This window comes from Bombina bombina, chromosome 6, assembly GCF_027579735.1.
Source record: "Bombina bombina isolate aBomBom1 chromosome 6, aBomBom1.pri, whole genome shotgun sequence".
Classification (NCBI taxonomy): domain Eukaryota; kingdom Metazoa; phylum Chordata; class Amphibia; order Anura; family Bombinatoridae; genus Bombina; species Bombina bombina.
The window spans coordinates 1002210464-1002227055 of NC_069504.1; the positions used below are offsets into that span (position 1 = coordinate 1002210464).

The 16592-nt window shown below is 42.7% G+C and overlaps 1 protein-coding gene across 2 annotated transcripts in view; it reads right to left on the reverse strand.

Annotated features, from left to right (window-relative positions):
• LOC128664041 (LON peptidase N-terminal domain and RING finger protein 1) overlaps nt 1–16592 on the reverse strand; it is a 127173-nt gene that overhangs the window by 50349 nt on the left and 60232 nt on the right. The window lies entirely within an intron of this gene.

Consider the following 16592-nt stretch of genomic DNA (forward strand, 5'->3'; position numbering starts at 1 on the left):
TTCTGTTGGGAACCAATACCAAAGCTAGAGGACACAGATGAATAGGGAGGGACAAGATAGGCAGACTTAAACAGAGGCATCCCTGCTTGAATAACCTCTACCCCAAAAGAAGCCTCAGGCAAAAGTATCAAATTTAAAAAATTTGGAAAAAGTATGCAAAAGGACCAAGTTGCAGCCTTGCAAATCTGTTCCACAGAAGCTTCATCTTTGAAAGCCCAAGAAGAGGAGACAGCGCTCATGGAATGAGCCGTAATTCCCTCAGGAGGCTGCTGACCAGCAGTCCCATAAGCAAAACGAATTATACTCCTCAACCAGAGAGAAAGAGAAGTATCAAAAACTTTTTGACCTTTAAGTGTCCCAAAGAAACAAACAAACAGGGCAGAAGACTGGCGAAAATCCTAGTCGCCTGCAATTAAAATGTTAAAGCACGCACAACATCCAAGTTGTGCTACAAACGTTCTTTAGGAGAAGAACTAGGACATAGAGAAGAAATAACAATTTCCTGATTAAAATATCTGTCCGAAACCACTTAAGGAAGGAAACCTAACAGTACGAAGAACCGCCTTATCGGCATAAAAGATAAGGTGAACCACACTGCCAAAATGAGAGTTCCGACACTCTCCGAGCAGAAGAGATAACAAAATAAAACAAAAACTTACAATATAACAACTTAATATCTATGGAATGTAAAGGCCCAAACAGAGCCTGCTGCAAAACTTTAAGAACAAGGTTAAGGTTAAGACTTAAACACAGACCTGATTCTGACTAGAGCCTGACAAAAAGATTGTACATCTGGCACATCCGCCAGACGCATATGTAGCAAAAAAGATAATGCAGGAAACTGACCCTTTAGAGTACTGACTGAAAAACCCTTCTCCAGACCTTCCTGGAAAAAGAAAAAATCCTAGGAATCCTGACCCTACTCCCAGAGTAACCCTTGGATTCACACCAATAAAGATATTTACACCATATCTTATGGTAAATCATTCTAGAAACGGCATGCAAGCCTGAATCATGGTCGCAATGACCGACTCAGAAAAAAACACGCTTAGACAAAACTAAGCTTTCAACCTCCAAGCAGTTTGCTTCAGAGAAACGAAATTTGGATCTAGGAAGAAACCCTGATCAGAAGGTCCTTCCCCAGAGACAGTCTCTAAGGTGGGAGAGACGACATGTCCACCAGGTCTGCATACCAGATCCTGCGAGGCTACGCAGGGGTTATTAGAATCATCAACGCTCTCTCCTGTTTGATACGAGCAATGACTCATAGAAGGAGAGCTAACGGAGGAAACAGGTATGCAAAACTGAAATCCCAAGAAAAAAACGCCAGAACATCTATCAGGGCGGTCTGGGGATCACTTGACCATGAACCAAACCCTAGAAACTTAGCATTCTGCTGAAATGCCCTCAGAAGCCAACTCCGGAACCCACCATATGAGAGTTTATCTAGAGAACACCTCCGGGTGGAGAGCCCAAACTCCCCGGGATGAAAAATTTGTCTGTTCAGAAGTCCGATTCCTAATTGTCCATCCATGGAAAGTGGATGACAGACAGCAATTGTGAGCTTCCGCCCCACTGAACAATCAAAGTCACCTCCCACATGGATAAGGAACTCCGAGTTCCTCCCTGGTGGTTGACGTAAGCCATTGAGGTAATATTGTCTGCTTGGAACCAAGCTAAGGACGACTGAGGCCAATCCATCAGAGCATTGTAAATTGCTCTCAACTCCAAGAGCTTAAAGAGGAGAGCAGACATTTCTGAGTCCAAAAACCCTGCACCTTAAAAAAGTCCCAGACTGCTTCCCAGACCAACAGGTTAGTGTCAATGGTCACATAACCCAAGAATGTCTCTAGAAGCACGCACCCTGAGACAGATACTCCTGAAAAACCACTATGGGAGAGACTCTAGCTGATTGATCTAGATTTATCCTCTGAGACAGAGCCTAATGTTCTCCATTTTTATGGAAAATAGCAAAGGGAATGATGTCCATGGAACCATCATACCAATCCCCTCTATACATTGAGTCACTGAAAAGTGAGGGTAAAATCAACTTCAGCTAGATCCAAACTCCAAGCCTTCTGGTTGCAAGATGGCTAAGCTATCTACCAGACCACTAGAGCTTGCTGTTGGCCGGAAAGTAAACTGCAGGTAGAGGAAAAAGGAATAAATCCTTAATTATCTACTCCTAGATAGAGATGACCTACTTTGAAGGTCAGAACCTGAGAAACTTGAGGTAAATACCTAGATCCTGTTCCCAGACTGGGACTGTAACTATCACTCCCAGAGATGAAGGTCCTGAACCCAGTTCAAGGAATGTCTCTCATCATACCTGGATTGCAGATACTCTAGAATGAGAGATCTGCCCCTGGGAGGAATTTTTTAAATTGCACTCTAAAAGCCATGACTGACCCTGCAGAAAGAGTAAAAGGAAAAGTTTTTTTTTAGCCTTATTCTCTTGACGTTAGGTAGAAAAATCTTTTTTCACCCGTAAAGGTAGAGGATAATTCCGCTAGATCATATTCAAACAAGGTCTCATCCTTGAAAGGAAATGCCAGAAGCGTGGATTTGGAGATAACATAAAATATTAAACCAGCTACTACAGAACTATAAAGTCTATGCTGTACCACTAAGCCACAGGTAGGCTTCTCAGCTCACCAAGATTTCAGCCACAATGCCCAGCGGGCTAGCACAGCAAGTCTAATAATACAAGGCATTGCTCTAAATGAAACAATTAAACCTCCAGCTTCTTATCCAAGGATCCGAAAAGGAGCAGCTACCCCCCAAAGAGATCAAAGTTCTCTGAGCCATAGTAGAAAAACTCCCTTCTACTTAAGACACTGTGACCTAGATTTGGAGTTTGGCGTTAGCCGTGAAAACCAGCGTTAGAGGCTCCTAACGCTGGTTTTAGGCTACCACCGGTATTTGGAGTCACTCAAAATAGGGTCTAACGCTCACTTTTCAGCCGCGACTTTTCCATACCGCAGATCCCCTTACGTCAATTGCGTATCCTATCTTTTCAATGGGATTTTTCTAACTCCGGTATTTAGAGTCGTTTCTGAAGTGAGCGTTAGACATCTAACGACAAAACTCCAGCCGCAGGAAAAAAGTCAGTAGTTAAGAGCTTTCTGGGCTAACGCCGGTTTCTAAAGCTCTTAACTACTGTACTCTAAAGTACACTAACACCCATAAACTACCTATGTACCCCTAAACCGAGGTCCCCCCACATCGCCGACACTCGAATACATTTTTTTAACCCGTAATCTGCCGACCGCCACCTACGTTATCCTTATGTACCCCTAATCTGCTCCCCCTAACACCGCCGACCCCTGTATTATATTTATTAACCCCTAATCTGCCCCCCTCAACGTCGCCTCCATCTGCCTACACTTATTAACCCCTAATCTGCCGACCGCAAAGCCCCGCCACCTACGTTATCCTTATGTACCCCTAATCTGCTGCCCCTAACACCGCTGACCCCTATATTATATTTATTAACCCCTAATCTGCCCCCCACAACGTCGCCTCCACCTGCCTACACTTATTAACCCCTAATCTGCCGAGCGGACCTGAGCGCTACTATAATAAAGTTATTAACCCCTAATCCGCCTCACTAACCCTATAATAAATAGTATTAACCCCTAATCTGCCCTCCCTAACATCGCCGACACCTAACTTCAATTATTAACCCCTAATCTGCCGACCGGAGCTCACCACTATTCTAATAAATGGATTAACCCCTAAAGCTAAGTCTAACCCTAACACTAACACCCCCCCTAAATTAAATATAATTTTAATCTAACGAAATTAATTAACTCTTATTAAATAAATTATTCCTATTTAAAGCTAAATACTTACCTGTAAAATAAACCCTAATATAGCTACAATATAAATTATAATTACATTGTAGCTATTTTAGGATTAATATTTATTTTACAGGCAACTTTGTAATTATTTTAACCAGGTACAATAGCTATTAAATAGTTAAGAACTATTTAATAGTTACCTAGTTAAAATAATTACAAAATTACCTGTGAAATAAATCCTAACCTAAGTTACAATTAAACCTAACACTATACTATCATTAAATTAATTAAATAAACTACCTGCAATTACCTACAATTAAACCTAACACTACACTATCAATACATTAATTAAATACAATATCTACAAATAACTACAATGAAATAAACTAACTAAAGTACAAAAAATAAAAAAGAACTAAGTTACAAAAAATAAAAAAATATCTACAAACATAAGAAAAATATTACAACAATTTTAAACTAATTACACCTACTCTAAGCCCCCTAATAAAACAACAAAGCCCCCCAAAATAAAAAATGCCCTACTCTATTCTAAATTACTAAAGTTAAAAGCTCTTTTACCTTACCAGCCCTGAACAGGGCCCTTTGCGGGGCATGCCCCAAGAAGTTCAGCTCTTTTGCCTGTAAAAAAAACATACAATACCCCCCCCCAACATTACAACCCACCACCCACATACCCCTAATCTAACCCAAACCCCCCTTAAATAAACCTAACACTAAGCCCCTGAAGATCATCCTACCTTGTCTTCACCTCACCAGGTATCACCGATCCGTCCTGGCTCCAAAATCTTCATCCAACCCAAGCGGGGGTTGGCGATCCATCATCCGGTGGCTGAAGAGGTCCAGAAGAGGCTCCAAAGTCTTCATCCTATCCGGGAAGAAGAGGCGATCCGGACCGGCAATCCAATCAGCCAATCAGATTGAGCTTGCATTCTATTGGCTGTTCCGATCAGCCAATAGAATGCGAGCTCAATCTGATTGGCTGATTGGATCAGCCAATCGGATTGAACTTGATTCTGATTGGCTGATTCCATCAGCCAATCAGAATATTCCTACCTTAATTCCGATTGGCTGATAGAATCCTATCAGCCAATCGGAATTCGAGGGACGCCATCTTGGATGACGTCCCTTAAAGGAACCGTCATTCTTCAGTTGGACGTCGCCGGAAGAAGATGGGTCCGCGGTGGAGGTCTTCAGGATGGAGCCGGTCGTCATCGGATGAAGATAGAAGATGCTGCTTGGATCAAGATGGTTGCCGGTCCGGATCGCCTCTTCTTCCCGGATAGGATGAAGACTTTGGAGCCTCTTCTGGACCTCTTCAGCCACCGGATGATGGATCGCCAACCCCCGCTTGGGTTGGATGATGATTTTGGAGCCAGGACAGATCGGTGATACCTGGTGAGGTGAAGACAAGGTAGGATGATCTTCAGGGGCTTAGTGTTAGGTTTATTTAAGGGGGGTTTGGGTTAGATTAGGGGTATGTGGGTGGTGGGTTGTAATGTTGGGGGGGGTATTGTATGTTTTTTTTTTACAGGCAAAAGAGCTGAACTTCTTGGGGCATGCCCCACAAAGGGCCCTGTTCAGGGCTGGTAAGGTAAAAGAGCTTTTAACTTTAGTAATTTAGAATAGGGTAGGGCATTTTTTATTTTGGGGGGCTTTGTTGTTTTATTAGGGGGCTTAGAGTAGGTGTAATTAGTTTAAAATCGTTGTAATATTTTTCTTATGTTTGTAGATATTTTTTTATTTTTTTGTAACTTAGCTCTTTTTTATTTTTTGTACTTTAGTTAGTTTATTTCATTGTAGTTATTTGTAGATATTGTATTTAATTAATGTATTGATAGTGTAGTGTTAGGTTTAATTGTAGGTAATTGTAGGTAGTTTATTTAATTAATTTAATGATAGTATAGTGTTAGGTTTATTGTAACTTAGGTTAGGATTTATTTTACAGGTAATTTTGTAATTATTTTAACTAGGTAACTATTAAATAGTTCTTAACTATTTAATAGCTATTGTACCTGGTTAAAATAATTACAAAGTTGCCTGTAAAATAAATATTAATCCTAAAATAGCTACAATGTAATTATAATTTATATTGTAGCTATATTAGGGTTTATTTTACAGGTAAGTATTTAGCTTTAAATAGGAATAATTTATTTAATACGAGTTAATTAATTTCGTTAGATTAAAATTATATTTAATTTAGGGGGGTGTTAGTGTTAGGGTTAGACTTAGCTTTAGGGGTTAATCCATTTATTAGAATAGCGGTGAGCTCCGGTCGGCAGATTAGGGGTTAATAATTGAAGTTAGGTGTCGGCGATGTTAGGGAGGGCAGATTAGGGGTTAATACTATTTATTATAGGGTTAGTGAGGCGGATTAGGGGTTAATAACTTTATTATAGTAGCGCTCAGGTCCGCTCGGCAGATTAGGGGTTAATAAGTGTAGGCAGGTGGAGGCGACCTTGTGGGGGGCAGATTAGGGGTTAATAAATATAATATAGGGGTCGGCGATGTTAGGGAAGCAGATTAGGGGTACATAGGGATAATGTAAGTAGCGGCGGTTTACGGAGCGGCAGATTAGGGGTTAATAATAATATGCAGGGGTCAGCGATAGCGGGGGCGGCAGATTAGGGGTTAATAAGTGTAAGGTTAGGGGTGTTTAGACTCAGGGTACATGTTAGAGTGTTAAGTGCAGACGTAGGAAGGGTTACCGCATAGCAAACAATGGGGCTGCGTTAGGAGCTGAACGCGGCTTTTTTGCAGGTGTTAGGTTTTTTTTCAGCTCAAACAGCCCCATTGTTTCCTATGGGGGAATCGTGCACGAGCACGTTTTTGAGGCTGGCCGCTTGCGTAAGCAACTCTGGTATCGAGAGTTGAAGCTGCGTTAAAAATGCTCTACGCTCCTTTTTTGGAGCCTAACGCAGCCATTCTGTGGACTCTCAATATCAGAGTTATTTTTATGGTGCGGCCAGATAAAAGCCGGCGTTAGTTTTTCGGGTCGTTACCGACAAAACTCCAAATCTAGCGGTGTGTGTTTTAATGGAGTCAGCGTCAGGAAAATCCTTTAAAAGGATGGAAGACAGGGAGAAAAGTATCCCTAGCTTCTCCTATTCCTGTGAACCAAGGCACGTCTAGAAACACTGCCTCATAGGAAGGAACATCATAGAAATAATAAAGTTCACAAAAACTTCCAAAGGTTGACAATGACAAGGGTATTGATGACGTCCAAGTAGCCAAAACCTCCTTTAACAGTACACGAGGTGTGCAAGCATACATCTGAAGTAGGCCACTTCAGCATCAGATGAAGGAATTATACTGTCCGAATCTGAGATTTTACCGTCAGAAGCTACCAGCGAATCTTCCTCACTAGCCAAGGAGAGAGAGCGACCTGAGTAGCAGGATGAGCAGAAACCTTACTATCTGAAAATTTAAATGTCCTCTTGCATTTTCCCTGTAATTAAGGGAAAACAGACAAAGCCGCAGATACCGCAAAAGGTACCTGAGCTGCAGATTCTGTAAGCAAATACACTCCTCCAGGAGAATGAGAGGAACCGCAGGGTACTGCATGTGACGCCATGGAGGCTTGTGACATTTAAGGAGAAAGCTATGGCATTGTCTGAACAGCATTTATAAAAAAGGCAACTTCTGTAAGCAAATACTTTTTTATAATTTGCCCAACCAGTATAGGGAAGCAAACCAGTAATTCTCAGTTATTAAACGGCTTACTAGTCACTATGCTATTCAGGTAGCACTGAACCAATATTCAGGTAGCACTATTCAGGTAGCACCATTCAGGTAGCACTATTCAAATATATAGTTATTGTTTGCAGGGGACCAGGAGACAATAAACAAAAGAAATCTTTATTGTTGAAAAATTCATACAAATCTAAAAACAGCATGGAGATTAAGCGTGCAATTATCGCGCTTCATCCTGCCGTGAATAATGTATGCTATACTCATTCATGTATAGTACTCTCCTCATAGGAATGGCGCCAGGAGAAAAAGTGCGCTCTCCAACTAAGCTTTGATATAGTGATCTACATCACAATAAAAAACGAAGCTGAATGTGACAATATCTTGATTAATAAATATTAATAAAAAAGCCAAGAGATTCATCCTCTTGATACATATAATACTTAGCCCCAAAAAGAGTTGACTCATTGCCTTGCAGGAGATTAACCCTTAACTCTCCACTATCACATAACATATAATGCCTGCACACTGCCAGAAACACCAGAAACACCCTTTCTAAGGAGTTTGTGTCCCAATTTAAGTACAGTGTAATCCTTAGAATCCTTATCCCCTTCAGTGCCAGCCTCCTAGCCCCAGAAAACAAAAGGCATTTTTCAGGGGACCTGTGGAAAAAGAAAGGACAGAGTAAACCTTCTCTGGCTTTCAATACTAGGGCAACAATCTGTTAGGAAAATGCAGTGAAGCCCACTTCACAAGTTCCTAACTGCTTAAAAGCCACCACTGCCCTACTGAAGAGACTAACGTGGAGTACGACTAGACCAATCTTGAGAGGAAAGATCAGAGCAAACCTACTCTGGCTTTAAAATAATAAAATCTTGATTGAAGTGAAATAAATCCAATCTTCTTCAGACACCAAAACTTCACCTCCTTATTGCACCGAAGGCAAAGAGAATGACTGGGGGTTGTGGGAAGGGAAGTAATACTTAACAGTTTTGCTGTAGTGCTCTTTGCCTCCTCCTGCTGGCCAGGAGTGATAGTCACAACAGTAACTGATGAAGCCATGGACTCACCATATCTTAGGAAAGAAAGAAAGGTTGTTTACAGTATTACCTGAGAGAATTATAATGCCTATTTTCTGTTGGATAGCTGTTTACACAGACACAACTTTTTATATTTTCTGCTCTGATCATGAATAAAGGAAAAAGTACAACTTTATCTTTGAGATAATTTTGAGAAAGTCATAAAATCTCTATGCTCTAGTAAGTCTGTTATTGACTTGGAAGATGTTCAGCAGAAACTTGAGGAAGTTTATGGTCAGTTTTAAGAAAGAAAGTGTAACTGGGTCACACATGCTATCATTTGGAGCTTATGGATCATGTTTGGGTGTTCTTATTAAAGTTGGGGGATCAAGTTATGAATAGTTACATAGGTCAAACACTGAGGTATATTATGGTATCTCTGAGTTGAATAAGCATTATTAGTTGGGTCAGGTAAAGGTTAGGGTTAATTGTTACCTTTAAAATTAACAGGTTAAATCAGTACCGAAAGATTTAGATTTTTTGTTATCGCTAAGTTTATTTCTGAATTTCTATATGGTGGATGTGAGCACTTTACACTAGGACAAAGTAGTAACTAGGAAAAAACATAAATTATGCTTACCTGATTATTTCCATCTGTATGAGGAGAGTCCATGGCTTCATTCCTTACTTGTGGGAAATACTGAACCTGGCCACCAGGAGGAGGCAAAGACACCCCAGCCAAAGACACCCCAGCTTAAATACCTCCCCCACTCCCCTCATCCCCCAGTCATTCTGCCGAGGGAACAAGGAACAGTAGGAGAAATATCAGGGTATATATGGTGCTAGAAGAAAAATAAAATAAATGTAGGTCCGCCCAACGGAGAACCGGGCAGGGAACGTGGACTCTCCTCATACAGATGGAAATGAAATTATCAGGTAAGCATAATTTATGTTTGCCATCTTACTATGAGGAGAGTCCAAAGCTTCATTCATTGTGGGAAACAAATACCCAAGCTGACACTGAATGAAAAAAATGGGAGGGTAAAGGAGAGGTGGACCCTATTCTGAGGGCACCACAGTCTGCAAGACTTTTCTCCCAAAAGCTCTGTAAAACTTTGAAAAAGTATGTAAGGAGGACCAGGTAGCCGTCTTACAAATCTGCTCCATAGAAGCCTCATTCTTGAAGGCTCAAGAAGAAGTCACAGCTCTAGTTGAGTGAGCCGTAATCCTCTGAGAAGGCTTATGCCCCGCTGTCTCATAAGCCAAGTGAATCGTACTCCTAAGCCAAAAAGATGCCCTTTGCGCTTCCCTGAATAGACAACAAAAAATGCTAAAGTCTGTCTGAAATCCTTCGTAGCCTGAAGATAGAATTTCAAAGCGCGAACCACATCCAAATTATGAAGTAACCGTTCCTTAGAAGAAGAAGGATTAGGACACAAAGAAGGAACCACAATCTCCTGATTGATGTTGCGATCAGAAAAAACCTTAGGGAGAAAACCCAATCCAGTGCGAAGAACAGCCTTATCAGCATGAAAAACTAGCTAAGGGGACTCACATTGCAAGGCCGCCATCTCAGAGACTCTGCATGCCGAAGAAATAGCCAGTAGAAAAAGAACCTTCCGAGACAGTAATTTAATGTCAACCGAGTGTATGGGCTCAAACGGAGTCCTCTGCAAAACTTTTAAAACCAGATTTAAACTCCAAGGAGGAGCCGAATGTCTAAACACAGGACTGATTCTAGATAGGGCCTGAACAAAAGACTGAATATCAGGAAGCTCAGCGAGCTTTAAGGAACTGGCGGCAAGTCCCTTCTCCAGACCATCCTGGAGGAAGGAAAGGATCCTGGATACCTTGACCTTATGCCAGGGATACCCACGCGCCTCATACCAGAATAAGTAGGTCCTCCACACCTTATGATAGATGCGTAGTGCTCTTTGCCTCCTCCTGCTGGCCAGGAGTGATAGTCACAACAGTAACTGATGAAGCCATGGACTCACCATATCTTAGGAAAGAAAGGTTGTTTACAGTATTACCTGAGAGAATTATAATGCCTATTTTCTGTTGGATAGCTGTTTACACAGACACAACTTTTTATATTTTCTGCTCTGATCATGAATAAAGGAAAAAGTACAACTTTTTCTTTGAGATAATTTTGAGAAAGTCATAAAATCTCTATGCTCTAGTAAGTCTGCTATTGACTTGGAAGATGTTCAGCAGAAACTTGAGGAAGTTGATGGTCAGTTTTAAGAAAGAAAGTGTAACTGGGTCACATATGCTATCATTTGGAGCTTATGGATCATGTTTGGGTGTTCTTATTAAAGTTGGGGGATCAAGTTATGAATAGTTACATAGGTCAAACACTGAACTACATTATGGTATCTCTGAGTTGAATAAGTATTATTAGTTGGGTCAGGTAAAGGTTAGGGTTAATTGTTACCTTTAAAATTAACAGGTTAAATCAGTACCGAAAGATTTAGATTTTTTGTTATCGCTAAGTTTATTTCTGAATTTCTATATGGTGGATGTGAGCACTTTACACTAGGACAAAGTAGTAACTAGGAAAAAACATAAATTATGCTTACCTGATTATTTCCATCTGTATGAGGAGAGTCCATGGCTTTATTCCTTACTTGTGGGAAATACTGAACCTGGCCACCAGGAGGAGGCAAAGACACCCCAGCCAAAGACACCCCAGCTTAAATACCTCCCCCACTCCCCTCATCCCCCAGTCATTCTGCCGAGGGAACAAGGAACAGTAGGAGAAATATCAGGGTATATATGGTGCTAGAAGAAAAATAAAATAAATGTAGGTCCGCCCAACGGAGAACCGGGCAGGGAACGTGGACTCTCCTCATACAGATGGAAATGAAATTATCAGGTAAGCATAATTTATGTTTGCCATCTTACTATGAGGAGAGTCCAAAGCTTCATTCATTGTGGGAAACAAATACCCAAGCTGACACTGAATGAAAAAAATGGGAGGGTAAAGGAGAGGCGGACCCTATTCTGAGGGCACCACAGTCTGCAAGACTTTTCTCCCAAAAGCTCTGTAAAACTTTGAAAAAGTATGTAAGGAGGACCAGGTAGCCACCTTACAAATCTGCTCCATAGAAGCCTCATTCTTGAAGGCTCAAGAAGAAGTCACAGCTCTAGTTGAGTGAGCCGTAATCCTCTGAGAAGGCTTATGCCCCGCTGTCTCATAAGCCAAGTGAATCGTGCTCCTAAGCCAAAAAGATGCCCTTTGCGCTTACCCGAATAGACAACAAAAAATGCTAAAGTCTGTCTGAAATCCTTCGTAGCCTGAAGATAGAATTTCAAAGCGCGAACCCCATCCAAATTATGAAGTAACCGTTCCTTAGAAGAAGAAGGATTAGGACACAAAGAAGGAACCACAATCTCCTGATTGATGTTGCGATCAGAAAAAACCTTAGGGAGAAAACCCAATCCAGTGCGAAGAACAACCTTATCAGCATGAAAAACTAGCTAAGGGGGCTCACATTGCAAGGCCGCCATCTCAGAGACTCTGCATGCCGAAGAAATAGCCAGTAGAAAAAGAACCTTCCGAGACAGTAATTTAATGTCAACCGAGTGTATGGGCTCAAACGGAGTCCTCTGCAAAACTTTTAAAACCAGATTTAAACTCCAAGGAGGAGCCGAATGTCTAAACACAGGACTGATTCTAGATAGGGCCTGAACAAAAGACTGAATATCAGGAAGCTCAGCGAGCTTCTTGTGTAACAACACAGATAGAGCCAAAATCTGTCCCTTTAAGGAACTGGCGGCAAGTCCCTTCTCCAGACCATCCTGGAGGAAGGAAAGGATCCTGGATACGTTGACCTTATGCCAGGGATACCCACGAGCCTCACACCAGAATAAGTAGGTCCTCCACACCTTATGATAGATGCGTCGGGTGACCGGCTTCCTGGCTTGAATGAGAGTATCAATCAAACTCTCTGAAAACTCTCTCTTGGCTAGGACTAAGCGTTCAATCTCCACGCAGTTAGCCTCAGAGAATCTAGATTTTGATGCACAAACGGACCCTGTACCAGCAGATCTCTGCAACAGCGTAACCTCCATGGAGGAGATGATGACAACCCCACCATATCCACACACCACATATTTCGCAGCGACGACGGAGCAATCAGAATAGTCGAAGCTTGCTCCTGCTTGATGCAGGCCACTACTCGAGGTAGAAGTGGTAACGGAGGAAATATGTAGAATAGTTTGAACCCCCAAGGCACTGCTAAGGCATCTATCAGTTCTGCCTGGGGATCCCTGGTCCGTGACCCGTATCTGGGTAGCTTGAAGTTGAGTCTGGACGTCATGAGATCTATCTCCGGTGTCCCCCATATGTTGTAAATCTCTGCAAACTCCTCGGGTGAAGAGACCATTGCCCCAGATAAAATGATTGTCTGCTGAGAAAATCTGCTTTGAAGTTGTCCACACCCAGAATGTGGATCGCTGACAGCGAACAGTTGTGGGTCTCCACCCATTCCAGAATCCAAGATACTACCCTCATAGCTAGGGAGCTTCTTGTTCCCCCCGATGGTTGATGTAAGCCACTGAGGTAATGTTGTATGACTGTAATCTGATGAACTGGGACGACCCCAGGAGGGGCCAAGCCCTCAGAGCATTGAAGATCGCTCTAAGTTCCAGGATGTTGATCGGAAGATGCTACTCCTCTCGATTCCACCTGCCCTGTGCCTTCCTGGTACCCCAAACAGCTCCCCATCCTGAGAGGCTCACGCCCGTAGTTACAATCTCCCAGGATGGTCTCAAGAAGGATGTCCCCTGGGACAGCCAATCTGGACAGAGCCACCATGAGAGGGATTCTCTTGACCGGTTGTACAGAGAAATCTGTTAGGATAGATCCGAGTGATCGCCATTCCATTGCCTCAGCATGCACAGCTGAAGAGGTCTGAGATGGAACCTGGTGTATGGAATGACATCTATGCTGGATACCATGAGCCCAATCACCTCCATACACCAGGCCACAGATGGCCTTGAGGAGGTCTGGAGGGCAAGACAGCTGGAGGCGATTTTGCATTGTCTCTGGTCTGTCAGGAATTTCTTCATGGATATGGAGTCTATTATTGTGCCCAAGAACTCCACTCTGGTACTGGGAACCAGAGAACTCTTTCCCGAGTTTATTTTCCATCCATGAGATCGAAGAAGTAGAAGAGCTCTCCAATGGTCCTCTGCCAGCCGGAAGGACGGAGCCTGGAACAGTATGTCATCCAGATAAGGTGCTACTGCAATACCTCTGGATCTCGCCACCACAAGCAGAGCTCCCAGAACTTTCGTAAGACCCTTGGAGCAGTAGCCAGACCGAAGGGCTACAAACTGGAAGTGCTGGTCCAGAAAGGAGAATCTTAGGAACTTGAAGTGACCCTTGTGTATCGGTACATAAAGGTAATCGTCCTACAAGTCTATTGTAGTCATGAACTGTCCTTCTTGAACTAAGGGCAAAATAGACCTTATTGTCTCCATCATGAACGATAGGACCGATAGAAACTTGTTTAAGCACTTTAGGTCTATAATCGGGCAAAACGTGCCCTCCTTCTTTGGACCACAAAAAGGTTTGAATAGTACCCTAGACCTCTCTCTGCTAGAGGTACTGGTACAATTACTCCTAGAGAGGAGAGATCCCTCACGCACTCTAGAAAGGCATCTTGTTTCTCTGGTTTTGACAATAGATTTGACAAGAGGAATCTGCCCCTGGGAGGGTGATATTTGAAACCTATCCTGTAACCATGGGCAATGACTTCCAGAACCCAAGGATACTGCACGTTTCTCATTCAAGCCTTCGCGAAAAGAGATAGTCTTCCCCCTATGTGATCCAGAGATGGATTTGGGGCTGCCCCTTCACACCGATTTTGTCTCGGCGGGCTTCTTGTTCTGCTTGGCTTTATTCCAAGACTGAGAAGGTTTCCAAGATCGTTGGGACTTGTCCGAACAAAAGGGACGGAAATTAGGACCCTTAGGCTTATTCTTCTTATCCTGCTGTAGATAGGCACCCTTGCCCCCTGTGACCATGGATATGATAGAGTCCAGGCCTGCACCGAAAAGAACCTTTCCCTTAAATGGAAGGGAGAGTAATCTAGACTTAAACGTCATGTTAGAACATAAAATCCTGATGTCTTGACATTCAAGCGAATAATTTCCATATTTGCATCACAGATAAACGAATTAGCTACCCTCAGGGCCTTAATTCTTTCCTGTATCTCATCAAGTGGAGTTTCCACCTCTATCATATCTGATAGAGAGTCACACCAATAGGTAGAGGCTCCTGCCACCGCAGAGACCGCTGCTGCAGGATGAAATAAGAACCCCATGTGCTGAAACATCTTTCTTAACAGGGTCTCTAATTTCTTATCCATGGGCTCCTTAAATGATAAACTATCCTCGAGTGGGATAGTGGTGCGCTTAGAGAGTGTGAAGATAGGTCCATCCACCTTAGGAACAGACCCCCACAATTCTAGCTGAGAGTCAGGAACCGGGAACAATTTCTAAAATGAAGAAGAAGGGGAGAAAGAAGATCCAAGTCTCTCCCATTCATTCTTAATAATATTTGCCATCTTTACGGGAACCAGAAAAGTTTGGGGCACTACCCTGTCCTCGTAAACTTTATCAAACTTAGGAATGGAAGGTTCCTCGGGTAACTTTGATTCCGGAACCTCTAGAGTAGCCAACAGCTCTTTTAATAAAAAGCATAAGTGTTCAATCCTAAACCTAAAGTCTGGTTCCTCCACAGTCGGAGGTTTAGAGGCCACAGATTCCGACTCAGAGAGAGAGTCCTCCGAAGTATCGGAGTCTTCTTCATCACTGGATAATCTAGTCTTAGATACATCCAATGGAGTAGATGACCCCTGGGAAGGATAGCAATGTTTAACCTTTCGCTTGCGCTTAGCAGGGCGAGGTTAGGCACTGAAGGCCGCAGACACCGCCATTTGCAACTGATCACCAAAATCTGGCGGCCACAGGGCCCCTCCCACAGGAGGATTAGTAGTGCACTGGGGAGCTGCATGTGTAATCAGAGATGATTGTAGGGATTGTATGGAGACCCCTCAGAGGTGGACAGCTCAGTGGTACTAAACATCTTGTTCTTTTTAGATATCACTATTTTATCAAGGCATGTGGAACATAGTTGAGCAGGCGGATATACCGTAGCCTCCTCACAATAAATACAGGCATTAGATCTAGGCAAAGAGGGAGTACCCTCTAACACATCAGAGTCCTCCATAGCTTGCGCCTTTAATATGGACTATAAAAAATAAATGGTACCTTTATACCCCAATGGCCGGGGCACTCACCACCTCCTATGACCCAGGCCCAACGAGAAACCACTTTGTCTCCTGCAACCGACGGTCAGGAAAGAGGAAGATAATGAAGCCACACCCGGTCACATGGAGTGCCAAGCAGGACCACCCCTGTAGCCAAGACAAACCACGCCAAAATAAACAGACTGCACAGTTAATCAAAACGAAAGAAGAACCTGACTGTTCGCAAATTGCCAGAGCCACATCTCACACATGTCACTGCAAAAAACACAATAAAGCAATCATGTATAAATCCCCCCCTGTTCAATAATCCCCTTCTGGAGATATTAACCCTTGATTCTATACAGATAAAAGGAGTCACACTGTGACCCTGTCATCTTGTATTATCATAAATGTATAAAAAATTAAACGATCTTACCAGAATCTATGCCATGGAACAGGAACACGGCCTCTCAAGTTTGATAGTGTTGTAGCATCACTCCTTGACATGGACTTGAGTGGTAGAAAGCAGGCAGTGAAACTCGTCAAAACTGATTGCTTAAGGAGCTGTTAATACGAGTCTGGATGGTTTCGCAGAAAGACTCTCCCTGCATCTCCAGACCCTAACATCTGTCAATGCTCTCACTGAGAGGCTGACAAGACTACTTAAAACTCCAGTCCCATTTGAAGAGTACTTCCCTCCATAAGAGACTACTCCGAATCTTCCGACACTTCTCTGCCATACTTCTGTGATGAAAGGCAAAGAATAACTGGGTGATGAGTGGAGTGGGGAGGTATTTAAG